Consider the following 21,786-nt stretch of genomic DNA (forward strand, 5'->3'; position numbering starts at 1 on the left):
ACTTCCATGGAAATTGTTACTGGGGTGTTACAAATTCTATTCTAGCATATGCTTAACAATCACTCTAATAATCAACTTCAAAACAGCTTTGGTTAATAACAAATAAAGTTTAATTAGAATTCGATTTAAACAAAACATTAATAAAAATTGTAAATAATACTGCTCAGAGAGAATATTACATCTCTCAATAATCTTGCACAATTAATATATGTATAAATAGACCTTAGAACATCTCACTTCCAGATGTTCTCAGGATAAAAGCTACTTCTAGCAAACATTTTTTAAGTATATTTTAAAGTCTCCTTTTTCGCAACGAGGGTTAATCAGAACTGGTCCTACTATTTAACGTGGGCTTCGAACCACGGTCCTCGGCACTAAGTATATTGACTGGCGAGTGACCAACTTAGAAATCATCCCAGAAGACATTCGGTATTACCCAGCCTGGTCACTGGCGTGACTGGGATGATTTTCCTAGTTGCTACAGCAAATGTTAAAATGCTAAAAAGACCTTACCGTCCTGAAAAGAACCCGTTTGGCGATATGTTGTAAACATGGCCAAGGAAATTATGAGAGAACGTCGACGGTACGTCTTGCCCTATCTACCTTATTCGCCAGATAATACCTCTTTATTTTTGTGGACTAGCCGACTAGAAAATCTCTTGCAAAGAAAACAAAAGTTTAAAAAGGTATCTAAAGGCACAATCCGTTTGCTGACTGACTGACTGAAAGGTGGGGATAATAACTAACAATATACGCTGTTTTAAATAATATATATTTTACCAGTTTATGTGAAGAAACAAAACAGAAAATGAAACAAGGAAGCTACAAAATAAATCATTCATTTATATATATACAGTTAGCGTTAAAGTTAAAATAATGTTACGTTGTTTTAGTCATCATGGCTTTATTCTTTTTGTTTGTCTTCTCAACACTGGATGAAATTATTTAGGAAATAAACAATATGGGATCGAAATACACATATTGCTTGTCTTTACAAGTTCTATAGTTCGTCTAATATTCTTTCAGGTAACTATATCTAATAGATCATTGCTTAGGTCCTCGGCACTAAGTATATTGACTGGCGAGTGACCAACTTAGAAATCATCCCAGAAGACATTCGGTATTACCCAGCCTGGTCACTGGCGTGACTGGGATGATTTTCCTAGTTGGATTTTTCACCCTTGCCTAAAACAATCACACATTTTAAACGATCACAAACATAAATTTACGACCATGCCCCAGCAGGATTCGAACGCTCCAGTATTGCAACAGCACGTGGACCGTCCTGTTGTCTTTACCACTGCGCCAATCAAACCGGCAGCAAAAGCTACCTATATGGTATGTAAAGCCGATTATATGTAAAGATATATGTGTTATTTTTATCAATATATGATATATTTTTTCATAACCTATATATTTCGATTATTTATTTCATTACAATATATATAAATATGTTACATAGGACAACGTATTTTCCTTTTTAAGTGGCGGTAAGTATTTATAGTTTAAAATTTAATTTAAATTAAGATGGTGTTTCGGTGGACACAACATATTATCCTTTTTTTTTTTCTTAAAATAAAATCGTTTGAAAGCATATATATATATATATATATATATATATATATATATATATATATATAAATGTATAATTAGGGAAAAATCTAGTATTAAAAACCACACTGCGTATATTTCTCTCTAGAGAAAACTAGAGGGTGGAAAGGAAAAAACCCTTCAATGTCGGTGATATAAAATGGGGTCGAATGAACAAAAACAACCAAAATAATTTCCGTTCCTGTCTCCCTTCGGAAAAATGTCACGTACCAAACGATACATTTAGGTGAAATATTTGATTACCTTTCCTGTATCGACGAAATTTATTTTAAAGCATGACCAATTGAAAAGCCGTTAATTCCATTGGACCGACAGGGCGCCGTGAATAAAAGCCCATCGTTTTTTTATTTCGCCACCATGATAAACATCGACAAAAGGTATGCGTAGTGCAAAAAGGTTTCCCCTTTTGTCGAGCTCGGTTTATTAAATAAAACGCCTAATTTCTTGAAAATACCTTGTAATCTTCTATGCTTGAAAATATATATATTAGATATAATATATATATATATATATATATATTTATATATATATATATTATATTTATTTTTATATATATATATATTTATATATATATATATTATATAAATATATATATATATATATATATATATATATAAATATATATATATATATATATATATATATATATATAAATATATATATATATATATATATATATATATATATATATATATATATATATATATATCAATAACTGTTATAATACATATAATATATACTGTACCTACAGTTTGCCTTTTCTATGGCATGGTTTTATCAAATATGGTGAGTGGCCCGAGTTTCTGTTCCCTGCAGAAAAGGTCAAGGTTACTAAGGATCAACTACTAATCCTTAATCAAATCATGCGGTTGCTATCTGTGATCTTGTTTGGCACCATGACCAAAAGTAGACAATTCAATAAAAGTCTAAAACATAACATTAAATGAGCCGCAAGGATTCCTTGCTGAATAGAAGATCAGTCGCTATCAACCACCCACAAAGAAACTTCCGCCCTTTTATAGTAATCGGTTTACCGCCACATTCAGGGCTTATTGGTAGCGGACAAATTGTCCATCTGGCGACACTCGTGTGAACATTTGCATCAACCTCTCTTATACTTATACGCACCCCAATTATACCTAAAATCACTCACCTAGATATTTATTCAAAGAATGCGAATAACCAAGTGTATATCTTGCCGAGGGGAAAGACGTATATATCAGAGGTTCTATCAAAAAACTACTCTTAATAACTCACAGCTTCTCACATGAAAAATGCCACTGCTACCATAGCAGTGCAGTGCTTTATAGAAGCCTCGTCCATGACAATCCGAGACGCGTGATTGCCTCATCATCGAGGACAATACCTTTGAGGCCGGCGATTTTGCCGTTTCTCTTCCTCCTCAACGCCTTCACTTCTAATTTCCTATCTTCTACTTACTCTAAAGACATTCCTACAACATCGCCAAAGTCGACTGGTCTTTTCACCGATATTCTTTAGCCTGGCAATAGCTATCTTTAGTGATCTTGGGCTAATTTCATAAGGCAAAAACATGCTATCAACTTTTACGCCTTCCAATTGGTGGAATCAATACAGCTGCTTGTGGATTAACTAAAGGATATAGGCTCCCTTACGATCTTTAAGTTCAAATTTGTCATAGTTGTAAAGACTATTGTACATGCCAAATGCTCTTTTTCAACATAATTCGGGAATAGAGATGGAAAACTCAACTGTGATCGCTCAAACTCAATTATTGACTTGTACTCTGGAAGCACTTTATTCCTATTCATCTCTCATTCCAAATTTCTTAGCGGAGCATTTTGCAGAAGTATTGGCGGTATAGTAGCATTCAAAGATCCTCCAAATCCCTTTACAATGTTTAAACACTCCAACTCGTCTTAATCGTCTGTCCTATTCATTAATATCTCCTCTCTAGTGCGGTTTTCGCTTAAGTGAATCGAAATTCCACACAGGCTTTGATAACCTGCTTCCTCCCTATAGGTTTCCATATCTTTCTTTTGCTTCAATTCCTTTTTGGTCCATTTCTACTGAAATAGCAACTATACCAACATCCTCTCTCTCTGCATTAAACATATTCTTATCCCAGCCGTCGGTCGTTTTATATTTTTAGAAGTTATCTCTCTTCTCTAATAGACTGAAAAAATACATAGGCATATAGTTCACTGAATATCTAAGAGCTTCCTAATCCTCTCCATTAACCATTAACTTGTGTAGATTCCTTCACCTCTTGACTATGTTAGAGACTTTCTTGTGCTAAAGTTCGCTAGAAAATCTCTTGCTCAAACTTGGCCAGGACCATCACACACATAACTACTCAATTCGAATACCTAACATCATATAATTAGTTAAGCTGCACTTAGATACCGGATCCACACACTCATGTCTATGCCTTTTATCCGACCAGCTCTCACTTTGAATATTCACCGTTCCCTTCATCAACAAATTCCTGCATTAATTCTCTAAGTGGGAACACTGTCCCTTTTTGCTTATTTCAAGCTTTGGAACACTTGTTAAACTTCGGGGATTTCAGCTTCATCATTATGGCATATTGCCATTTAAAAGTGATCGAAATGTAGCCTCTAATCAATTATAGTAGCCACTTTGACCTACTATCAATAGAAGGAAGTGTTACTTAAATTATATTATATTATATTAGAACTTATAACAACTTCTGTCATCTCCATAATAACGTCACCATGCAATTTCAACAAACTTATTTAATACTATTTTACATAAACAACATATATTGATATATTATTTAATTTTACATCAAGTTACGCTTAAGTATAGCATTGTTTTGTAAGTAAGGTTAAGCACTTTGTTGCTTATAATTTATTTGTTCCTCTACCGTTCATATTTTGAATCTGAATAATAGACAGTAATCATTGATTTGTGAATACAGGTGCCTATTTATCTATTCAATTACAATATCAATTTTGCAAATTTGATTCAGTTCTATGCGCGAAAGAGTAAACGTCCATATAAAGATCACTTGATTTACTTTAGGTGAACATCATCACATTTTATCAAAATTACAGCTCATTGATTATATAGTATCATATAATAGTATATATAATAGTATACCAAAGGGTTACCTATTAAAAAAAGAAAATTATAAAAATAAATTATAATTGCCCAGCTGGTATAAAACTGACACAGAAGGGAAGGGAATGTAAAATAGAACACATTATTCAGGTAAGTTATTTCTATTCAAATCAGATAGAATTATGGTTGCAGCCAAACTAGCAACTAAAATTCGAATGGATACTATATTAAATGAAAGATAATTCTGCGATGTTTTTATATTCAAAAATAAATTACGTTTGTTATCTTATATATTTTCTTTACTTTTTTTTCCTCAATATTGTTTCAATAATTTTATAAAAGGTTATTTATACTATTTTTATTACATTATAGAAGATAAAAATTGTAGGGATAAATATTTTTGTGAATTCAAGATAATATTTTCTCTATATATTATGCACTTCGTATAATTTATATTGTGCGTATGCCGAGCGTCCCTATGGGCAGATTTTTGTAAACTTTGAGAAATGCTGCTTTCCTGGCTTTGGTGGAAGCATATCTACACTAATTGCTCCAAAACGTACAGCAAATGTTAAAATGCTAAAAAGACCTTACCGTCCTGAAAAGAACCCGTTTGGCGATATGTTGTAAACATGGCCAAGGAAATTATGAGAGAACGTCGACGGTACGTCTTGCCCTATCTACCTTATTCGCCAGATAATACCTCTTTATTTTTGTGGACTAGCCGACTAGAAAATCTCTTGCAAAGAAAACAAAAGTTTAAAAAGGTGTCTAAAGGCACAATCCGTTTGCTGACTGACTGACTGAAAGGTGGGGATAATAACTAACAATATACACTGTTTTAAATAATATATATTTTACCAGTTTATGTGAAGAAACAAAACAGAAAATGAAACAAGGAAGCTACAAAATAAATCATTCATTTATATATATACAGTTAGCGTTAAAGTTAAAATAATGTTACGTTGTTTTAGTCATCATGGCTTTATTCTTTTTGTTTGTCTTCTCAACACTGGATGAAATTATTTAGGAAATAAACAATATGGGATCGAAATACACATATTGCTTGTCTTTACAAGTTCTATAGTTCGTCTAATATTCTTTCAGGTAACTATATCTAATAGATCATTGCTTAGACTAAATAACATATCACTTTGTGGTACGTTAAAATTTAACAAGTTAGTTTTGGTTCATTAGAATTAATGACGCTTATATGAAATAATATTTATTAATTTTTATTGAATGTTTTACCTGTTATTATGTTATAATTTAATATGATTCATGTCAGCGCAATAATTAATTTATATGGACCTTAATTAAAATTTTAAAATTTTCTTTCGACAATTTCGTGAATGTTTGACTTAATTTTGATTGCATTCATGTCAAAGGAAGACACTAGCAAAGAGAACGCGGTGAAAACGCAAGACCAATATATCTAAGAATTGATAATACCCCGTATAACACATCACTAAATAAATTCCGAATCTCATGGATAGATGACGCCAGTTTGGCGCATCTGTAGGAATGTTCGTCGGGTCGGTCAGTCGGTCGAAATGTGTGGCTGCCGCTGCGATTATTTGTCAGAACACTCACTATTATTTTTGGAAGGAATTTACACGAGAACTGAAAATAATCACTTGTTTATTTCGATATTGAGTGATACATGTGGTCGACGGGAGAATTGACAGGATATTAGGTTAGGTAGAGGAAGTACGGTAGCGCTGTGGAAGTGGTACTATTACAGGGGGATGGAGAAAAGAGAAGAGAGCGAGACATCGTCGTGATGGTCTTTTATACCCTGGAACTGCATGGTTCCAATTCACCGGCGTTGCCAACCTTTGTACTTGTTGATGTATTCGTGGTGGCCTAAAGGGTCGTGGCGATCGCCACATAACTCCCCTCCTAGTGGAACTGCCGTGGAACGTACCTATATGTGGTGCAAGTTCCGGAGTGCACCCGCAATCACGCAAACAAACGCCCGGGGACTGCTGATGAGATGGGGATCCCAACCTGAGCGAGGAGTTTTACGGGATCAGCTGCCATCGGAGTTGTAGCAGGACGTCGTTCGTCTTGGGGCGCTTAAGCTTTGTTTGAGGGTACCTATAAATACGTTACGTGTCCCGTTTCGTGATGCGAGGGTGTACATGTGTTGATGGTATACATGATCGGCTTCTGTGGTTTTCGTCCATCAGGCTAGTCTCGTGGGATGTCGTCGACCATGTGATGTCGATAGGTTCCGTTCCTCGTGCTATCCTCCCATGCACGTGTCAAGCACCTGTCGAGTGGCTTATGTTGAACTGATTTACCTGTTAGGCACTTTGATCACGTCGGGGTCACCAATTGTAGGAATGTTCGTCGGGTCGGTCAGTCGGTCGAAATGTGTGGCTGCCGCTGCGATTATTTGTCAGAACACTCACTACTACTTTTGGAAGGAATTTGCACGAGAACTGAAAAACACTGGTTTAATAATCACTTGTTTATTTCGATATTGAGTGATACATGTGGTCGACGGGAGAATTGACAGGATATTAGGTTAGGTAGAGGAAGTACGGTAGCGCTGTGGAAGTGGTACTATTAGAGGGAGATGGAGAAAAGAGAAGAGAGCGAGACATCGTCGTGATGGTCTTTTATACTCTGGAACTGCACGGTACCAATTCACCGGCGTTGCCAACCTTTGTACTTGTTGATGTATTCGTGGTGGCCTAAAGGGTCGTGGCGATCGCCACACATCCACGGATTTTGTGCATGCACACTATACTAGATAGAATAAGCTATAGAAAAGAATAAACTATATTGCCCTCCTTTTCTAACGGCGGCATTATTTTCGAGCCCATCCACACAGTCGATCAAGTGAAAACAAAAAATAAAGCTAGAATATTTAGATTTTATGTTACACTAATAATTCTATAGGAATAGTAATTAAATTACTATGTAATAATTGGTGATTTAATATACATTGGTTTTATAATATGGAAGATCAAAGGTAAGTGCAGAATGTAAGGTTAAATGTTTAAAAGTTTTAAAATCCTAACAGCATCAATTCGGTTTATAGTGGGAATGTGAGCTGCCAATAGTTATAAATTAATATATTACTTTCAACGACACCGAATATCAACATATGCCAAAATTTAATCATAACAAGAACAGAGAAGAAAATAATTATTGTTGTGTTGGAATTAGTTAATCCATTTATGAGATTTGTCCATTAAGAATAGTAGCAAAAATTGTAGTAATTGGTCATAAATAAACATTTATTTTAAACATGATATATTTTAGTAATTATTGAATTTATATATAATAGGTGACATGTAGCTAGAATTTGTTGAGAGTGATAGTTAAAAAAAGTGAAATTCAGAGCATCAGAGAAGAAGAAACTAGACATGATTTTGCTAGGATGTAAGAACTGTGATACAATAAACTGAACAAGTGGGGAGTGATACTATAAAATAATTAAATTTTCTGGCAAAAGGAGACATGGATGAAATAAACAAATTATAAAACTATCAATGACACCCTAATGATCTAATGACAAACAAGGAAAAGAGAACGTATTTTTATATAAGAGCATAAGTAAATAAATTATCGTTTTGTAAAAGTATTAATGTATTGACTGGAGATTTCTTTCAGCTTCAAATTACGACCATCCATTTTTTTAGCCTAGTTAATGTACAATATATTAACCGAAAGCTCCAGGTAGAGTTTGTGGATCAAGAATAATAGCAAAAATTTCAGTAGGGATTATAGTTGATTATAATTGGAGACTTTTTGGATAATTTCACTGTTTTCATATATGGTGGTGGCTTTTCGTTTAGTTTTAACTATATTGGCTGGACTTGATCTAAAAGATTTTGGTCTTTTTATGGTCATGTTTATGTATATTGGTTTTGAAGTTCATATTAGTTGTTCAAATGTGTAAATTAAATAATTAATTAAATAGTTAATTTAAATATGGTGTTTTTATCAAAATATAAAGGTTGGGCATATAGTAATTATATTTTTATTATTTTATTTTATTCAATAATTATTTTAAATAAAATGTTACTAACCTTAAATCAAATGCTTATTAAATTTGTGTATATTTATTTACATACGCGTGCGCCAAACCAGAATTATTCCCTATTTAAAAAATAAATGGAGCTCAAGATATTTGTTAAGTAATGTATCATCTTAAACCTAAGCGAGTAGTCCTAAACTTGCCTAAATGTCACCACAGTCCTAATAAAATTATTTTTGTTATTTTCAATACGGTGGCTATAGTAAACGCATTGTGGTTTGAATTGTATTATTACCAACTGGGTAATGGAGATATGACGCCCAGTGACTATAAATAAAAAAGTGTTTAGGGTATATGATGTGGCTCAGTGAATGGAGGTAAAACGATACGAAACAGTGGTGTTTACATTATGTGACCGTTATTTATTGGCTATATAAAAAAATGTGAAAAATACATTTAGATAAAACGGATGGCAGCGGTGTTACCTGGAGACGAGGCTTGGGCAGTCGATGGTGGTACGTCTAAACCAAACGATGGTTGAGCACTGAAGAATGGAAATACCCTTCAATAGCACCCCAGATAAACGTCTCTGTTCAACATCTGGGATTATATTTCTGGGTATTTTGTAGACCGTTATTCCACGATGTAAAATTCGACATGCCTCAAGGTCGCTACAAGTTGTTGTCGAAGTTGAGGTCTATTGTGAAAGTAACAACAAATAATTCTATGAAAAACACGAAGAGAAATTAAGAAGACCAGGAAAAATAAAGTTGATTTTTTTCTATACATCGTTATTTCTTTTTTTGTTATCCCCGATGTGTTGATTAATGTTATATGGTGTAACAAGGTACGATAATAATATTTGGTCAAGTTTTTTTAGCAGCTTAAACATTTTTCCGGAAGCACCGGAAGTAAAACTAAGAATGCATTTAGATTGTTGTGATAGAATATGCTTCTAAAATTTGGTTGCACCGATTAAAAATGAAAAATTTGGGAAATGAACCATCTGTGGGATTAGCTGTATTTAGCTTTAAAAAATGACTATGTATATACTTAACAATAATAAAAAATTAAATGCTCTTAAATGTATTAAAGTGTTGTACTCATGCAATACTTTCTGTAATGTTTTATATTCCACATATTAATAAAGCAAAGCTCCTATTTAATAAAACAATGGAGACAATCTGCTAACGTTCCATACGAATATCAAATTGTTCCATTTAGTGGTTGAACTGCCTCCCGACAATCGAAGTTTAGATAATATGTTAAAAGTACTTTTCTTACGAAAATAATAGGAGCTTGATAAAACACAGTTATTTATACATATAGATACTTTAGCACGAGGCCGAACAATTAATTCATAATTATGCATAATATATGATAAATATATACATTAAGAGATATTTGCTCGGTTTATCAATTGTTTTCCGAATCACGAAACCAGTGAACCTAATCTATAAATAAACGTATTTGAGCCTATTAAAAAGGACTAATTAAGATATGTTGATATTATGTTCATACTTCTGGAATATTACATTTGTTATTTAAGAAAAGATTTGCATAGCTATATAAATGTTTTATAGTATGTTAAAAATCAAAGGAATGTGCTTCTTATATATTTTAATGGCCATTCAAAAACATCATGTTATAAATTTTGCTGTTATTAAAAATACAATTTTTCATTTATATTAGACATTCAATAGCGTCTCATATACAACGTGGGGCAAAATGGTCCTGCTACCATTTTGATTGCTTATAACTTTGCTCAAAAAAAAGATAAGTAATTTTTATTTTCATAAAAAGTTTATTTAGTCTTTACATTTTTTTCGTTAAGATTGAAAAATTATATCGGCTAATGGAATCCTTTGGGCTTATTCAATTTTAAAAAACCCCATAAGAAAAAGTTTGCAGGTGTTAAATCCGGAGATATGGCTGGCCATGTTAAATCGCCAGTTCACGAAATTAGTCTTCGTGGAAAAACGTCATCCAATAATTGAATTTTTGAACGATCTGTATGTGCTCTGGCCCCATCTTGCTAAAACCACACGTCCTCTAGTCCTTGCTCTTTCATTTTGGACATAAGAAAATTTCGAATCATGTTTTGGTACCGTTCAGCAGTAACAGTAACTGCAACGCCTTGGTCTTTTTCAAAAAAATAGGGAGAAATGCTGAAAAGACCACATCATACAGTTGTTATTAGAGGATGCAATGATGTTTCATGAATTAATTGAGCATCCTGTGTTTCCCAAAACCTGTTCTGTTTATTGCCGTGGTCATCGAGAAGAAAATCGCTCATTGTCAATTGAGACGAAAAATCTTCAATTTCACCAGATAACTTTAGGATTGCATTACTGTACCCAACTCGTTGATCAAAATCTCATGGTAGCAATTTTTGGACTAATTGAATTTTGTACGAGAACATTTTCAAATCAGTTTTCAAAATTCGCCTTAAACTGCGTGCAGAAATATGTAACGGGGAACCAGGTCTCTGAATTGATGTTTTTGCAACACTATCGCGCACCAGAGCCACATTTTCAGCATTACGAGATGTCCGTTGTCTTTCAAAACGAGGCATGTCTGGTGTCGTACCATATGGTCGAAAATTCGCATATAAACGATAAGCGATTAGGATATTTTTGACGCAATTACCGCTGACTGGCAATAACGGAATGGAATGGAAATGGAGTATTGTCAATATTTCTGCTCGTTCTTGTAATGTATCTATATCCATAATAAAGTTTGGACATTTAGACAACATAATGGTTAAAACGAAACTGAGCTAAACGTCACATAACCAAGATGGCCACAGTAAAGATGGTAGTGGGTCTTCTGCTTCACCTGTTCTATGCTTTACATTACATTTGTGCTCTATAGCGATTGTGTAAAAAAACCTGGCATTTATGTTCAACGTTGGAGATAATTAAGAATAATTATGCTTTAATAAATATATTTACATGTAAAATATAAATGACAGTTAAGGAATTATTACATGAGTTACCTAGTAATTATACTATCTTGTTACAACAAGTTATTGAACAATATGTTATAAGCATACTTGCTTTTAAAAGAAGATCGTCTAAACATATTTTAAAATTAAGTCGTTTACATGGTACCGTCCTACCACATATCCCTCAAGCCCATATTATCCAATATGAACCAAAAGAACTCCGTTATCATCGTTCTGTAATTCTCCGTAAAAATATGGAAGAACTGTACTAACGTAACACACTTTTAGTGGATTTCTGCTAGCTGATAAAAGTTTCGATTACTTTTCGATTATGTAATTGGTCGTTGTCCGTTTAATAATAATAATAATAATAAATGCTATATTCTCCAAACTCTGTTTAGTGGAGTCTGGTTAGTGAAATATTAAATTCTTGGGCGTCATGAGATGTTTTTAGGAGTTATTTTGTAATACCTCATTCATTAGAGTGTCCTCGTTTTCTAATGATTTAGCATTACAAAGATGTAAAGATATAATAAAGTAATGATGTAAATAGTTTTTATTGTTTGCTAAAATAATTAATTTAAATATGACGTAGTGTTATTGACTCTCCCTATTATAAACCCGCATTAATGCATTTTGTCATAACAAAGGATTTAAAAGCAATGTTTAGAAAAGGAAAAAAATTATTTGGGTACATTTTAAAGTATCCTTCTTACTAAAATCCACTATAAATCACTTGGCATTAAGTCTACTGAATAGCCAGAAACTTAGAGACTATCCTAGAAAAAATCGGGCGTTACCCAGCCAGGTTGCTGGTGTGACTGGGATGGCTTTTACTGTTAAAATCACAAAAACATACAGTATCTCCATACACTGCGGGATTCAAACCCGTGACTGTTCTAGCGGTAGAAGGATTGTCCTGTTGCCTCAACCACTACTATGCCACAGCTACGAAGCCTGCAAAATAGTAAATATTTCATATTAAAATATTAATTAGCTTTTGACATCAAAACTGCGTGATATTACAAAAAGAGATAGCAACAAATTAATTGGAACTTTTTTCAAATTTCAGTTATGAATAAAAGATAAAATATTCATTTTATAGGCTGGTGTTTTAGCACCAACAGTTTTAATAGGTTATAGGGAAGTCCATACTAACTTTTTGCAACAAAATGCATTCAAAACGATATTATAATATTATGTATGAAATATTTGTTTCGTCAAATAATATTTTATTATATTGTCCTAGTTATTTGAACAAAGGGAGTATTATCTCAACAAAACAAACATAAAATTTGACAAGTTTCTAAATTCAAATAAGTATCTAAATGTACATAAAGTTTGCTAGGAAACTACGTTACTCCGAAACTGCCGAGACTTACAACTGCTGAACTATTTGTTTGTATTTTAACTATGTTAGCTTTGACTTATATACTTCGGTTAGTAATTTGAAATTCATATTGCGAATTTCACAATAGAAGCTGACTATTGTTTAGTTTTTTTAATTAAAATTTAAGTTTAAAGATGTAAAAAGTGAAAAAAATAAATAAAATAATATCAATAACTAATTAAATGTAACTATCTGTACGTTAAACAAATTTTTCTCTAACGAAAATAACATTTTTCATGTAAAATATAATTTTCCCCAACCACAACATAATTTTTAAAAATTATTTTCTAATTATTGATTCGTATCATTAAATAAGAGTACATAATTTTAAGTGTTATTGTCAATGATAGTGATCGAAATTAGATCACGATTTATCATGTTATCATATCAAGTTAATCATGTTTATCACATAAATAAGAGAATAATTTAAAAATGATATGATAATAAAACTTATTTGACAATATCTTCAACATAAGATCAGAAATATATTTGATATATAATATTAATTAAAATATCATATTTCTGGATATTAGAACATATTAAAAAATATGCAAAGTACTTCAATAACTAACCAGTCAAACCTAAAAAGTCTCTATTTTTAAATTGCATTTAATTTAATCTTTCCACTCATTCAATAATCAATAAGATATTAATTATATTAAATTACCGCACTACTGGACTTTATAACAAAACTATCATAAGTAAGATTATTTTCAGAACTGTAACAGCTTCAGAGCATTAAATGTAAGTATATGTGATCTTCATTTACTTTTATATTGTAGACATAAATATGGAACAACAAATGAAGTAATGAGAGCTTGTATATTAAAATAGGAAATATATGAATAAAACAATTTTGAAATTGATACTTAGCGATAATTGACTTTATCATAATTAGGTAATTTATTTTTTACAATTTAGAAATGTATATTAAAGCAATGTATTTCAGTCATTAAATTAATCATTGATTCTCCAAAATTAGGTCTCTAAAGAAAATAATCAAAATAATTGATACAAGGTTCAAATAATACAATGTTATATATTTACATATCTTATTTCATCACTAATAACACACCTTCATATTTATCAATATTTTAAATATCACTACATAAAATGCATCGTTCTTTGCTTATTTACTCTACTATTTGGTCGTTAGAATAGTAGTTGTAATTTTTTTCGTGTCTGTAGATGTATTTATTTCAAGCTATTATGTTTTGTGTATTTTATGTAAATCTGGAATCTCGCTCTTGCAAGTAGTTAATTTTTTATTTGCCTTCTATGGCTAATGGCTTCGGTAATCTAGTGATTTCTACTTTGTTTTATGTCGCATATGGAATCTAACAATTAACCAACAAATAAGGAATTAAAATTCCATGAAGCTATTTTATAATTTTTAAGATTCTTTGCAATATTCATTTTAACTCTGGATGCATTAGCTATCGTATGTATTACCTGCAATATTCAGTTGGTGGCCACGCATTAATTATATTATTCTACGCAAATCTGCAGTGAGATTTTGAGATATGAGAACAATTGGAAATAAGAGAGAGAGAGCAAATTCTGATTAAAAAGGTAGGCATAAGGTATGTATTTTTTGTTCGATATATGTTTTATTCTCTAGTTTTTAAAACTGAAACTAATCTAAAATCAGCTGGATATGTCATATTTAAACACTCTATTCTTTTACCATCTGTAAATTTTCAAAATACTCAAAAACATTGATTCAGTTTCGAAATTATAAATCAAAAATAATTTTCTAAGGATGTTCTAGTTGAAGTCGAATTTAACAACAAATATTGAGAATATATTGATATCAATGTATTGTATTCAAAGGGGATTACTGTAAATCTACTCAAACACATTTAAAAAAAAACGAAATAACTATGCGATTTATTTCAGTGTAACATGGCAGCTCTACCAACTTATAAGAAAACGCGGAATTAAAAAAAAACTGCGAGAGCGAAATGGTACACGTACAAGTATCAGTTTCATAACGTTACATTCCATATTGAATTTTTTTATATAATATAACCTCCCGTTTGGGGCCATAAATAAGTAATAAAGCGAGAGGCAGAAAGCTCGCCGGCTAATGGACGCCTTTTATGTCAAAAATAGCCCTAATTCGGCTCGTTGGTTCCCCAGCCCTCCTCAGTTACTTGCTACCAAATTGCGCTCGGACGAACGGATCCTTATTTGCTCTGGTTTTCTTACGGTAAGTTGTATAAAAAGCTCATCAGGACTCGGCTAATGGGACGCAAGCATTAGAGAGACTAAAAACGTTGCACAGATGAGACAACTCCGAGAAACTCCATTATCGATTTGGTGGTTACTTTGTTACCTATGGGAGAACAAAGTTTACCTTCAATTAGCACTAGTACGAAAAGACAACATACTATTCGGAGCGTAGATAGAACGTTTTCTAAGTCAATTTTAATAACAACAAGTTAATCAAAACAAGTTAAAATTAAACAAGTTAATATTGTACATTTTTAACATATCTTATAGACAAACGTAAAAATGCACTGCAAACATTCCTGAACATGTATGCATCTTAAGCACTTAAACAAATTCTATTACGGCAAAAATACAATAAGCTTGTTAAAATAAATCGGAAAATGGTTATTTATTTTTACAGAATTATTTACTTACTCTCAAAATACTGATGCCATAGATTCAAGCCAAAATATAATTAAGGTCAAGATATGCACTCATGCGTTTCACTAAATAACCCGATAAAAAAAAAGTTTATTTGTGAAGGGAATACGAAAAAATAATCCTCCGAAAATTATCCTTTTACAGGAATTTCAAAACAGACAACCGAGATATGCTTAGTATTAAATCGACGCATATACTTGAGGTTATTCTCCTGGGTATATATAATATAAAGATTTATATGAACTTCCGGAAACTGGTTTGAGAGAGACTGCGGATTATTTCAATTAACATTTAAAGAAATTTAATAGGAAGTTTTTCACTCGTGTCATGCGCGCCAAACCTGGCCCCCTCTGATTATCATCTGGCATGCTTCGGGTTTAAAATGCTGTACGTAGGATGTACGTAAAGTCGTTGATGCCTGAAGCGAACATCCTGAAACGTGTTATTTTTTTCTCGATAACATATGCATATTATGCCGTTGTATGAAGGCTTGTTAATATAAACATCTGTAAAATTTCTGCCTGACACCTAATAAAAGTTCAAGTAAATGATCAGTTTTATGAAAAATGTGTTTTATTTTATTTAACAATGAAGTTATGCGACACAGGATATTATGCACTGTCGTTTCTGATACCACAGACAAAAAGTGGTTGTATGGTTTGTCAAGCTGTGTACTAAAACAGTTTATTTACATATTTGCTTTCTCTAAGTTACAAGTATCTAATAATTACGCAAATAAATATATCAATAATGTTTTCCTCTTAAAATCAAGTAACATTTTTGGACTATTGGGGAATTAAATATTTCATTTTCATTATTTGGTAGGATATTGTTTAATATGATATGATAAACCAGACATGCACCAGACTGTAACAAACAATAATGTGTCTCTAATCTAATATCAATAAAGAAATATATTATTATTACTTTGCATATTATACTATTATTATTTATTTGCATTTGAAACTTATGCACCTCTAATATATTTAACAGGTTATAATTGTCGTATTTTTGGGTACAATTTTAATGAAATTTTTGTTGTAATGTTATTTTAGTAGCATTTAAGGTAAACATTATTTGCTTAAATGTAAATAAATAATTAGAATATTAAGTTAATGAACGCGAAGGTTTAAATAAAATGAATTATTTTCCAAAGGATTTTGATGTGCTATTATTTTTTTTTGCATTCCAGATCGAACAGATTAATTTAGACCCAAATGTGGAAGGTCATAGCTTAACCAAGATGCAATTCCCAATTGAATTTTGGTAATAAGTGTTTGATTAAAATCTAGATCCATAAAATGCACAATATGTGTATATATACAAATCTTTCTCCAACTAACAAGAATTAATATATATTTTTTATGCTTCTGCTATTATGATATGAATGTTAAATTAACGGTATTAAAACCCATTTAAATTCATTTGTGTGTAATGATATCTATAGATATTTTTATTTATTAACAAAAGAATGTACAAAACTTTTTTACAAACACCAAATTTTAATTCAAGTATTATGTCAGCAAATAGTGATTTTTCTTACTAGCGATTAATTTTCTTTAATTAAAATATTTTATTGAAATTCTATTTTTTAATTTCCCCTTATATTATAAATAATATATTTTAACTTTATTTTTTAATTATCCCCTATAGTAAACAAACCCGCTTGGTGCGCCCTCTGGTGGTTGAGATGAAGAAAAGTTGGCAAAAATATACATGGATGATCGTATTCTAAATCTGTCTATTCTGTGGTTTAATCACAACGGTATTAATGGTTTAGGTGAGCATAGAGGACAAACATTAATTTTAATATACTAGATTTGTGAACATATACGTTCATTAAGATTACTTAAATAGTAAAAATAATTAAAGTTATTTTGGTTCAATGTCACTATCACTACCATCACTATCTTTTTAGTCTTATTAAAGTTAAAAATAACAGATCAAGGATGGATCAAGGATATTTCAAAATATTATTGTACTAATGGACCACTTTTACATGTATACAAACAAAATGGAATTGATAATCCTATTTAAATCCAATTCAGTACATATTTATAATCTCGTAAATATTAAAAATATTGATACAGTCTCTGTACAACAACACATGAGGTATTATGAAAAGCTTAAATAATTTTAGTTCCTTAGTTAAAGGCTTATTTTTTCTTGAAAATATTTTTTACCTTTAATTACTTTTATAATCAGTCATGAGGTAGTCATTATATTTTATTCAAGTATCTCTCAAACCATACAGCATTGCATCCGTTTTCTTTGTATATTCGTTTCAAGCATATTTCAATGTAATTAATAAAGATTTTTAATTGTTTTGTTAAATTGTAGAGTCCGGACTGGATCTACTGCCTAACGTGGGTTTCGAAATACGGTCCTCACCACAAGGCCTAACGCAAATTTGAGATTATACCAAATTAGCTCCCACCATGACTAGGATTGTTTTCATTGTCTTTTCAATCTTGCGGTCTTGCCTAACGAATTAAAACAAACGTAAATTTTTGAACACGCGCAACAGGAAGTACAGTGCCATTCCGTCGCCAACCAAGCCAGCCTGCGACAGATTTTAGATTCGAAATAGATTGACGATTACACCAAAATTGAAGAAAATTAAAAAAAAGCAGGCTACAATTCAATGCTAAAGCGTTTATTATGAAATCATCAAAATCGTCTTTTGTTTTTGGTAGAGCTTGGCCACTTTAGATATAACAATTTTTTTATAATATGTAAAATTTTGTCCCAATATTAACAATTTACAATTTTTAAATAGCTGTTTAGGCTTTAAAAATTAATACTAAATTTCGATAGGTCGGTATATAATATCAATATTTCTATATACTTATCTTAAAAATCTTATAAAATAATTAAATCGAATAATTAATTAAGTATATTTTTATTACATTTTACATTATACATAAATCATAAAATATATATACATAAATGCGATGGGCGATAAATATATTCCTATGTATTTCCTGAATTAAACTGAATGAATTAATTATGTTAGAGATGAAAGTAACACTTATACATCATACAAGCTCATATTGTTTGGTTTGCTTCAATTTTCTGATTTTTTTCTTAAGTAGCTCTTTAATATTCTTAAGTTAATTGCTTTTACGTTGTTGTAATTTAGTTACCATTTTTCACTCTTTATATTAGTTCAAGACAAACAATATCATTATCAGGAGTTAATAGATGAAAATCTGATATACATATCAAAAATGACAAAAAAATGACAGAAAAGTTGAAAGATTGAGTCGAATCGTAGCTAGTAAACGATGTAATCATGCGATGCCACATGAAATGAATAAGAAGTAATTAGAAAATCGAATAACCGATGATGAAAAATGGATTTATTTCGAAAGTCCCAAGCATATAAAATCATGGTTAATGTCTGGCGAACCCGGTCCATTGACTGCAAGACCAAATTGCTTTGGTGGCAAGAATTGCTCTATTTCTAGTTTGACCAGGTGGATATCGCATGCTATAACTCTTGAATTCTAAAAAAATGGTGAATAAAATGATCAATTTAAAATGTGCATTAATAAGTTCCAGGATATCGTCAGATACAGGATTCTGCAGCATGAAAACTGCCCTCTTATACAGGAAAATTAGTCAAGTATTGAAATAGCTTGGACGGGAACTTTTATCGAATCCGCCATACTTTTCAGACCTGGCTCTATCCGACTAGGAACTTCTCGTATCGATGAGCCATGCCTCTTCAGAGCAGCTAACCGTCGATGCATTACCTAAGAGTTGGACAAAATATATAGAATCAAAAAGCCAATGTTTTAAGAAAAATAAATATTAGCTATACACTAAATAACATGTTTTTTTTTAAAGAAATTATCGGCACATTTGGCATCTTTCGACTAACCAGTAGGTACTATTATATAATTTTTTGAGTTTGAGTCTCGTGTGCTAAGATTTATGTTTGACATTATGCTTAATAAATTAATTGATAATTTCCTTTTATACAGACGGAAAGTTTTTTAAAGCAGAAATATTTATGCGGATATTTATTGGTACTAGAAGTTTTTATAAAGTTAAGGTTGGAATTTTTTTTACTTTTATCTGTAGTGCGCATTTGACGCTTATTATATAACGACGTAAATTATATAAGAAATATAAAAAATATATTCATTAAAAATATATAAACAGCACATTAAAATATATCTGAATTTGTAAATATTGCAGCAATATTATTGTTTGTTTAATTATTATATTTAATTTACATGTCACCAGTTTATGTATGATAGTTCGACCGATATTCGTTCAGTCATCAACTTGATCATCATCGAATGCAGAGTAATTGTTTCGAAAATAACAAAGCAGCCATAACTTTAAAATTAAAACCCAGATAATAATGAACGTTGTAACACACGTCATTTGAAAGTTAGAAAAATTAAATTTAGGAAGGTCATAATAGATAAGACTAATAAGACTTAATTGATAGATTATAGGTCTATTCAAAATAACAGGGATCTTACGTTATGATGATATTGGATGTATTATTTATCTCAGTGTGTAAAGTAGTTCTAGAGCCAGGTAATATTTTTATTCTCATTTTATTCAAGTTAAAAAAGGGCATGACGCTGACTGATGCGCCAGAATATGTAATCGAATCAGACTATAAAATTCGTTTCTTTGTCAAATGTCTGCACAATTCTTTAAAATATTACTGATTACAATTAGAGTCTATAAACTGGCAAACGTTGTTTTAGCGCGTTTTATTGAAGTGCTTCGAACAATAGTTACTTCTACCAGAAATACGATATTACGCAGTAAAATGTATTAGAAATAAGTTTTGATACTATTATGCACTAAATATTAGTATGCGTACTGTGACTAAAACTCTCAATAAATTGAAAAATGATATAATGTTGGATATACCAAAAAGAAACAGTCCACATATGAAGCGGGTGACGAGTCAAGATCACTTTGATGTTAGCTCTATTCGAGATCAAAGGTATGAATTGTATAAAAACAGTGAGTAGTTTTAATAGAACACTTAGAGATATGCAGTTCATTGAAGGCTGTAAATCATACACTGTTAGGAAACATAGAATTTAAATTGTGTAAAGATAACCCACGAAGAGGTCTAGAAATTCTAGACATTAAAATACTATTTTTAAAACTATAAAATAAAATAAAATTTTGTTATTCCAATTTGTGTATTTAGATAATATATGGATATTTCAACATGAAACATTGGGCCACTCATAGCAAAACGATAATAAAAAGAGTGTAAGTATAACAGAAATTGGAGGAAAAATTTAAAGTAAGAATATCATTTGATTAGGTTTCGTTAGTTATAATTTTTTAAAATATTTCATTGTAGGTATAGTGTTAATATTCTGTAGAATCAAATTAATATGAGACATGACAAATAATTACCATATTGTGATGTGTGATTTAGTGATTTTAGACACTCACTTAAATTTTACGAACATAATTCATTATTTTATATTATAAACTTTTTTAAAGACCTTTATGCTCAGCGAGATTTGATATTATTACGTTATTGTCGGCGAGCTAAACCCTTAGCGCGCAGGTTTGGATCTGCTAGCGCATCACTAATCACTGCAAACACCCCAAGTATTTGCATATATGGAAATAAGCATAAACAGTAATAACTTTGGTTGGATGAACTCATTCAGACACACAGAAGATGAAATTGACAAAGAGTGCAATCGCACATATATGTTGGATATATTGGAAATTAACAGCTTCTTTATTGACTTGATACTGACTCAAAAAGTAACAGTAGCGTAATGAAACTTTCTGAATGTGGGATCAAAATGATTAAAACGATAAAAATGATTTGACAAGAAAATGCTGCAATGGAGGAAATAACTCGAGTGTAAAAAGGAAAATATACTGTCTAATTAATGTAGAATATATTATTTTGATAAACAGTTGTTAATTAGGTAATATGGATTAAGCCTCCAGGTGGCATACTACATAAACTACATGAAAATACATAAAAATCGTGCTCTTTACATAAAAAACTCTACTCATAGGTGGTGTGAAGAAGAGTTCAAGGTAAATTTAATTAAACAACCCAACTGTTGTGGCTGTATAACAGATAGTACTCATTCGATAATATATGTA

At 31.2% G+C, this 21,786-nt stretch overlaps 1 protein-coding gene and 1 long non-coding RNA gene across 10 annotated transcripts in view; one reads left to right on the top strand and one right to left on the bottom strand.

Annotated features, from left to right (window-relative positions):
- The window catches only part of LOC143194396 (uncharacterized protein CG43867), a 510,718-nt gene that overhangs the window by 142,142 nt on the left and 346,790 nt on the right, over positions 1-21,786 (bottom strand). The window lies entirely within an intron of this gene.
- Positions 7,519-7,943, top strand: LOC143194484 (uncharacterized). Its single transcript, XR_013005328.1, has 2 exons — positions 7,519-7,660; positions 7,730-7,943. It is a non-coding gene; the product is annotated as an uncharacterized LOC143194484 (long non-coding RNA).

The sequence above is a fragment of the Rhynchophorus ferrugineus genome, unplaced genomic scaffold (assembly GCF_030347505.1).
Source record: "Rhynchophorus ferrugineus isolate W39M unplaced genomic scaffold, kcgeb_rfMv2 rfM3, whole genome shotgun sequence".
Classification (NCBI taxonomy): Eukaryota; Metazoa; Arthropoda; class Insecta; order Coleoptera; family Curculionidae; genus Rhynchophorus; species Rhynchophorus ferrugineus.